General features: G+C 38.2%; 1 long non-coding RNA gene across 1 annotated transcript; it reads left to right on the top strand.

Moving 5' to 3' along the window:
• Positions 1–5,961: 5,961 nt before the first annotated feature.
• Positions 5,962–7,950, top strand: LOC311294296. Its single transcript, XR_014628034.1, has 3 exons — positions 5,962–6,805; positions 7,306–7,361; positions 7,490–7,950. It is a non-coding gene; the product is annotated as an uncharacterized lncRNA (long non-coding RNA).
• Positions 7,951–8,821: the final 871 nt, after the last annotated feature.

The raw sequence follows: 8,821 nt of genomic DNA, 5'->3' as shown, positions 1-8,821 counted from the left end.
GGGAATATTCCCATTGAAAACAAAACTCAGCCACTGCGTCTTCAGCGGTTCGGATTTAGGAACATCAAAATGACTGCTGTGTTCCTTATTACACCCAAGCACAGAACACCACAATCGCTTAGATGCCATTCTGCTCATAGACAGTGCTCCAGCCAGTGTATCAACAATGACGCGCGGACTATGATGACAGACAGCTCGCTCACGAGCGAGGGCGGGTCTGTGTTGAAACGCTGCTGTCAATCAACAATCGTGGGAGGGGCGTCCGACCGTGTAACGTCACTAGGTCGAACGGCTTGATTTGAGAGGGGGAAAAACATATAAGGAGATGTAAGGATATAAGGACACTGGATGGATTTTTATCATTTTATGATGGTTGTGTACAGGCACTGCCAACACACATTTCAGTACAATCAACTTGTAAAAGTGCATGTACAGTACCATTATATGACCCCTTTAAAAAATCACGAGTGGGGTATTACTGATGTATTTTATGTTGTAGAATAAAACATTAAAGTGTCTTGAGCTTGTGTTCACCACAGACCTTATTTCAGCCATTTAACCAAAATCACATAAAAAAACCCCATTGACTTTATGACGATGGAACTGGAAGTGCTAAAATGCTAACTCGCTTCCATGTTTTGATTTACGAAGTGATGTCATCCCTGCACCACTCTGTTTTTTCTAAGCAAAAGACTCAGCACCTTGACAGTTCAATGTTATTCTGTGATATCGCACCCTGCTGTTCACATATGGTACAGATTAGTTTAAAAGGTGTGCTTTTCAGGAAATGGATAAAAAAAATAAATAAATTATAATTCAACACAAGGTTGATATTGTGGCTTTATATAAGGTCAGGCACTTGCATGTGTCATTATATTATTGACATTTTCACCAAAAAGAAGCTAAAATGAAGTTACAATGTTTTACCAGTGACTGTCGGCGTCACACATATTTTGTCTGTCATTTGAACGACAGTAAGTGCATCGCATTATAGGTTTTCATCAACTTTACAACTTTGTGCAGGTTACAAAGTTTAGTTATGTGGGCACTCAGTTTTTTCTATCATTTGACCAAAATCTGATGTTATAAAAGATGAAGTGCTGTGCACAGGCTATGTGCAGGGCCGGATTGGGACACATTTTCAGCCCTGGAGTTTCATGCCTTAGACCGGCCCACTTTAGTTCCCGACTGATAAGGCCCAATCTTTCAAGGGCTATCTGGCACTTCCCCCAATATGAAGCTTGTTTCCGCCACAAAATAAAAATAAATAAATGATAATTGCGACTTTTTATCTCACAATTGCGAGTTTACATCTCGCAATTCTGACTTTATTTCTCAGAATTGCGAGATATAAACTCACAATTGTGAGATATAAGTCCTATTCTAAGGGGGGGGGGAAAGACGGACTTTTATTTTTCTCAGAATAGTTTATCTCATAATTCTGACTTTATAACACGCAATTGCGACTTTATATCATGCAATTCTGACTTTATATCTCCCAATTGCGTGTTATAAAGTCAGAGTTGCGTGATATAAAGTCACAATTGCGGGAAAAAAAATAGAATTCTGACTTTATAACATCGTAATTATAATTTATCGTATTTTTAAAAAATATCATTTTCTATTCAGTGCAATATCAGTACACAGGGTTGTATAAATACAGGTCCCAAAAGTGATCTAGGGGGATCGGGGGCATAGCTATTATTTTTCCACTGTCATTGGCAAAGAACATCTGACTGTGTTAAATAGGAATCCATTGTAATAAAGTTATTCTCATTATTATGTAATAGGCTATTGCTCTACCTGCTCTCCTCTCTCATCTCCATCTCCTTCTCTCGTTCTTCTCTCAGTCTCTTTATCTTTACCTGTAAATCTCCCCTTCCTGAAGATGAGCTTAGATTGATACAGTCTTTGTAAAGTGATTATTTATGTCGGTCGTTTAAAATTTCTATCGTAAAACAGCCGTTTAGTTTAGCCACTTGCACCTTATCTCGTGAAGCGGGATAAATTCCAACGCGACGCGGCCGCGCGTTGGAATTCGCGCGCGGCCGCGGCTCGCGCTTCTGTGAACTTAAATCCCGCTTGCTTTGATCGGTCATCTCAACCATTTTGCCATTGCCGACGAGCGGTGTTTGAGTGCTGAAGCAGCTCAGATGATGAGGTCGGTTATCGTCGCGATATGCGAATCATTGCAGCAGGTAATATTAGGCAATTATTTCACAACGTTCATTTTACACTCAGGAAAAATTACCGAGGTCCGGATCTCGGAGACCTCAATGGTCGGTACGGCCCTGACTCGTAGGCTATTTGGCCGCTTTAGTTTCTAGAGATATTTTATTATTCTGGCCTTTTCAGCGCCGCCTTTGCGCCTAGCTATTATCCATGTTTTGTATCTCTTATTTTTTGTTCGCACATCTCTAACAAAGTGACTTTATTTTTATTTTTTGTGGGGCTGCGATAAAATAATAATAATAAAAAAAATTGTGGGGCTGCGCTATGCCTGGACCCATAAGGAAAGCATTCAACCCAGTGCCATGACAACACCGGCCCTCCTGGCCAATAAAACAGACCGGCCCACCGGGAATTTCCCCGGTTCTCCCGATTAGCCAATCCGGGCCTGGTAGACAGTATTGCCCTTACAAAAAATAAGTTTATTCAAGTGTGCTGTTAGTAGGCCTATACTTCTTTTAAACTAAAAATATATAGGCTACTTTATGTACTTCTCAGAAATGTAGGCCTATTTAAGATTGCACTTAAAGGGATAGTTCACCCGACAATGAAAATTTTGTCATAATTTACTCACCTTAATGGTGTTCCAAACCTGTATGAGTTTCTTTCTTCTGTATATATACTAAAATATACTATGGAAGTCAATGGGTGCCATCAACTGTCTGCTTACCAACATTCTTTAAAATATCTTCCAATGATCTAATATAACTTTATCACTAAAATGAAGTAGGATGCCACTTGCAGAAAAAAATAAAAAAAATAAAAATGCTTTAACAATAAATATTTTTGTTTGTTTGTTCCAGTTTGATGTGTAGGCCTGTTTACTGTCATTCAGTAATAAATCATCTTTAATTGCAGAAGTTCACTACCTGCATTTAGGTTAGTGGCTATTCACTAGCGATGAATTTTACACCAGATGATGGCGCCACTCTCCATAAATCCATCTTCCCTCACAACACCAGCCTGATGCATCTTCACTGTACATTCAACTACACAATCAAACTTCATGGTTTTATTTAGCTGCGTTGTAATTACTTATATCACTTACAGCCTGCAATGGTCTATGATCCAGACAATGATGTAAATGTCTACCATTCAAAAGTTTGGGATCGTTAAGATTTTTAAATGCTTTTAAAATAATTATGCTCACCAAAAATACAATACAGTAATATTAGGCTAATATATTCTTACAATTTTTTTTATATATATATATATTTTTATATATATATATATATGTTTTAAAATGTAATTTATTCCTGTGATGGAAAAGCTAAATTTTCATCAGCCATCACAGTTTTCTGTGTCACCTTCAGAAATCATGCTGATTAGTGCTCAATAAACATTTATTATTATCAATGTTGAAAACAGTTGTGCTGCGTAATATTTTACAAAGCCATGTTAATTTTTTCATGATTTCTTTGATGAACAGAAAGTTCATCCTATTTATTTGAAATAGGATTTTGTTTTGTTTTTTAGAACAATGTAAAAGTCTACTGTCACTTTTCAGAATAAGAATCAGAATCATAAAGAGCTTTATTGCCAAGTGTACTTTCACACACAAGGAATTTTTCTTGGTACTGAAGCTTCCAGTGTACATTTACAAATGCAAATACAACAAGAAACAGTGATAAATCTAGGAATAAAAATATAAATATAAAAATATGAAAAAAGTACAAGGTCACAGTTGGGTTTTGTCAGTAAACATTTACAAATTATGAACATATTTACAGTATTTTGAATAGTATGAATAAATATAAATATCACCTGAGTTTAGAAGATATTGCACTAAACAATGGGAGTATTGCACTTACAGGCATATGCCTTGGGAGGTATGTTAACTGTTCAGAAGGGAAATTACCTGTGGGAAGAAACGGTTCCTGTGCCTAGATGTTCTTGTGGCCAGTGATCCGTCTTGACAGTAACAGTTCAAACAGGTGGTGTCCAGGGTGAGTGGAGTCTGTGATGATTTTACCTGCTCTCTTCCTCACTTTGGAAGAGTACAGGTCCTGGAGGGTTGGCAGGGGGGCACCAATAATCCTCTCTGCAGTCTGGACTGTCCGTTGTAGTCTCCTGATGTCTGATTTGGTAGCTGAACCAAACCAGACAGTGATGGAAGTGCGTAAAACAGGCTCAATGACGGCTGAGTAGAACTGAATCAGCAGCTCCTGTGGCAGGTTCCTCAGCTGGCGAAGGAAGTACAGTCTCTGTTCCATTTTCACAATGGAGTCAATGTGATTGTCCCATTTCAGGTCCTCAGAGATGGTAGTGCCCAGGAACCTGAATGACTCCACTGCTTCCACAGTGCTGTTCATGATGGTGAGTGGGGGAGTGCTGGGCTGTTCCTCCTGAAGTCCACTATCATCTCCACTGTTTTGAGTGTGTTCAGCTCAAGGTTGTTATAACTGCGCCAGACAGCCAGCTGTTCAACCTCCAGTCTGTAAGCAGACTCATCACCGTTTTGGATGAGACCGATGACAGTGGTGTCGTCAGCAAATTTCGGGAGCTTGACAGAGGGGTCTTTAGAAGTACAGTCATTAGTGTACAGGGAGAAGAGCAGTGGGGAGAGATTGTGTGCTGATTGTGAGAGTCCTGGATGTGAGTTTCCCCAGTCTCACTAGCTGCTGCCGGTCCGTCAGGAAGCTGGAGATCCACTGACAGATTGAGGATGGCATGGAGAGCTGGGTCAGTTTGGCTGTGAGAAGATCAGGCATGATGGTATTGAAGGCCGAACTGAAGTCCACAAATAAGATCCTTGCATAAGTCCCAGGTCTGTCGAGATGTTGCAGGATATAATGCAGTCCCATGTTGACTGCATCATCCACAGACCTGTTTGCTCTGTAAGCAAACTGAAAGGGATCCAGCTGGGGTCCAGTGATGTCCTTCAGGTGGGCCAACACCAGTCTTTCAAACGACTTCATGACCATAGACATGAGAGCAACAGGTCTGTAGTCATTAAGTCCAGTGATTTTTTTTTTGGGGGGGGACCGGAATGATAGTGGAGCATTTGAAGCAGCAGGGAACTTCACACTGCTCCAATGATGTGTTGAAGATCTGCGTGAAGACTGGGGCCAGTTGGTCAGCGCAGGCTTTTAAACAAGCAGATGAGATGCTGTCTGGGCCTGAAGCTTTCCTAGTCTTCTGTTTTTTGAAGACTCGGCTCACGTCCTCCACACAGGCCTTAAGCTCAGGTTGGATGGCAGGAGGGGGGAGGAGACGGGGTGCAGAAGGTGATGGTGAATGTGTGAAGTGCAGATCAGAGTGGGTGTGTGGTGTGAGACTGGGCTTTTCAAACCTTCAGTAGAATGAATTTAAATCATCAACAAGTTGTTGATTCTCCACAGATCGGGGGGATAGTGACTTGTAGTTGGTGATGTTCCTCAGGCCTCTCCTGACTGATGCCGGGTCGTTGGTTTTTCAGCTTTTCAGAGTAGCTTCTTTTAGCAACTCGGATCTCCTTTGTCAGTCTGTTTCTGGCCTGGTTATACAAGATTTTATCCCCACTTCTGTAAACATCCTCTTTGGCATGACAAAGCTTTTTGAGTTTCCCAGTAAACTATGGTTTATCATTCCTGATTTTCGCAGTAAAAAAAAAAAACTAATCTAGGTTTGGTTTTCGGTTAGGCTGTGGCTGTAATGAGCACACAATGACGATGGAGTACAAACAAACAGTCTTTAATAATAAATCAAAAAGTAACACGTAAGCGATAAACCAGAAAACAGACTAGCACAACCACATTCAAACTAAGATGAGACCGAACACTGAACAAAGGGAACTAAGGGCTTAAATACAAAATGAGGCTAATCAACAGAACTAGAGACAGGTGCTTAACGTAATCAGTAACCATAGAAACAAATAAGGATCGGGAGCACAGGCAAACAGAACAGCACCAAACCAAAACTCAATGAAACTAATATACTTGTGACAGGGAGTAGGAAATACTTAGCACACTTTTAGTCAAGTCAAGTCAAGTCACCTTCATTTATATAGCGCTTTTAACAATAATGAGTTGCTTCAAAGCAGCTTTACAGTGATAATAGGAAATTACAGTAACAGAGATTGTTTTGGCTTTACAGCAGCTCTAGGATACCCTTACGAAAAAGACGTTTATTCAAGTGTGCTATTAGTATACTTCTTTTAAACTAAAAAATAAGAAAGTATACTTTCAGTCTACTTTTTATATACTTCTCAGACCCATGCTGCGTTCCAAACCGCATACTTCCCTACTATTTAGTATGGGAAAAAGAGTAGGCGAGCGAAAAAGTATGTACGAATCCAAAAGAGTAGGCGAGAATTACCTGGGTGACGTACTAATTATCGCGAGATTCGGACTTAAGTGCGTTCCAATATGCCTACTTTCCTACTATATAGTAGGCGAAAACAGTACGTGAAGGAAGCAGTACGTTCGAAACATCAGTATTCATAAAAGAGTAGGTGAGAAGTTCCCGGATGGCTTACTTCTTCCGGCCAGATTTTTGAGTGCTCATCCGATGGATACTCTTCTATCCCAGGAGGCCACGCGAGAGGATACGTCATTATCAAACATCGCAGAGATCAGCGACGCGGGTGCTTTCAAATGTGAGTAAACACAGTTCCTTTTGTTTAAATTGCATGTGTTGAACTACTGTAGAGTAAACTGTTGAATTGTTGAAGGTGTAAAGACGTTACACAGTATAGTATAGTTCTGATTTTGCTGTAAAAACACGTTTTATTATGTATAACGTTATAGCTAACAGGGGAGCTCCAGTAAGGACACGTAAGTTACGTCTCTAAAGTGGATTTACATAAACAAACCATACATCAAAGACGCTTATTCTAAATGTCTATTTACATCTGACAGGAAAATCTTGAAATATCACATGAAATAGACATCTGAGTGATGAATGTGTGCTATTATGTAGAACAAATCTATAAAGTAACTAACGTTAAACATAAGTTATCTATTTTATTTGTCCATTACTGTTGATAAATTGAGGAACATTTATGTTGGATAAAAAGTTAAAACAACCTCAACATGTAAATGTAGTGTTGAGTTCATAAATCACAGAGGTAACGTGGATCTTGTCTGGATGTTACAGGGTCAGATGAACAGATGTGTGTTTATCTGGTGGAGAGTTGCTCATGAAGGCTTTGAGTGAGTATACTACAGAAATGAATAACAACTATTTAAATCTTAAGTTGTAGTTTATTTTAATTATTGTAATTTCAAACAGAGCTATTACATCACCTTTCTGATTCTTGTTTTCTGTGAATTTGCTTCAGATCTTTTGTGGTGGAGCAGGACCTGCAAGGGAAGATGATGGCGGCATTTGTGGAAAAAAAGCGTTTTTGTCTTCTAAATAATACTGAAATTAAATGACATTGTGTGGTTAAAATTACTGCTTTTGTGTTATGTTTGTGCATTTTTAGGATCTGAAATGTCAGCGGGCTGGTGTGAGCACTGAGGATAAAGAGCACAGAAATGAATCCTAGAGATGGTCCCTCCATCACTCCACTTGCCTCAGATTGTGAAGCACAACACATCACGCAACAACCTCCGGCACAAGGGAACGGCTCACCTCTGGCGGTCAGCTGATTCATCAGAATAAAGCTGCAGAATGGGAACCGCTGTGTTGAGATGGCAGAAGGATGTGGGGTTCAGCACCTGTAGCCTACATACATGATTGTAGTTTGAATAAAGCTTTGTTTCATGTTTTGACTTATGCATTTGTTTATTGTGTGATGGTGACTTTCATTCATTCTTTTACTAATTTATTAATATCTCATTGTTGTCAGTAAATAAAATATAATTATTTAATTAATGTTTTATTTAATTGTTTGAAAGAAAATGTAGATATGTTCATTATACACACATCTAGAGTGTATTCAATCATGCATAGCTATGACATATGACACATTACAATTTGTTTGTTTTATTGAATTATATCATTTTCAGTAAAAAGTCATATAATTAAGTATTGGTCAGCATTTATCGTTGTTATTATTGTATGTTTTGGGGTGGGATAGAAATGCAATTCATTCTGAGGTAATATAAATTTTTAATATTAATGATACTTAAATCTTTCGAGTATAAAATCAACAGTTTTTCTCCAAAGGCAAATCTTCGCACAGCTGCCCTTTGTGCAGACATTACAAACGCTGAGGAAACCCGTTCTAGGTAGGGCTGTCGAGTTACTGATGTTATGAGATCTGTAAAAAATCTCATTATGTATGCAAACCCATAATATATACAGTATATATATATATATATATATATATATATATATATATATATATATATATATATATATATATAATGGGTTTGCATACATAATATGAGATTTTTTACACAGGAAAAAAGAACCTACAAGGTTGAATATCTTAATATATATATTCTTAAATAATTCATTATAATACATTTAAAAAAAGCATTTTTTTGTTATTTATAGACCTGAGAGATGAAACGACAGTTAAATTCAACAAGAAAAAGAGGAAAAAATAAAGCAGTTAGCCACTTTTGCTTGTGGATGAAAATATTTGGATATAAAAAATTAACAACATATTCAAGAGATGACAATTTTGGGATTTCGTAATAAAAATAAATTTAATAAATTT

The sequence above is a fragment of the Rutilus rutilus genome, assembly GCF_951802725.1.
Source record: "Rutilus rutilus genome assembly, chromosome: 7".
Lineage (NCBI taxonomy): Eukaryota > Metazoa > Chordata > Actinopteri > Cypriniformes > Leuciscidae > Rutilus > Rutilus rutilus.
Note: the sequence above shows the minus strand (reverse complement) of the source record. Positions and strands in the feature narration are given on the sequence as shown.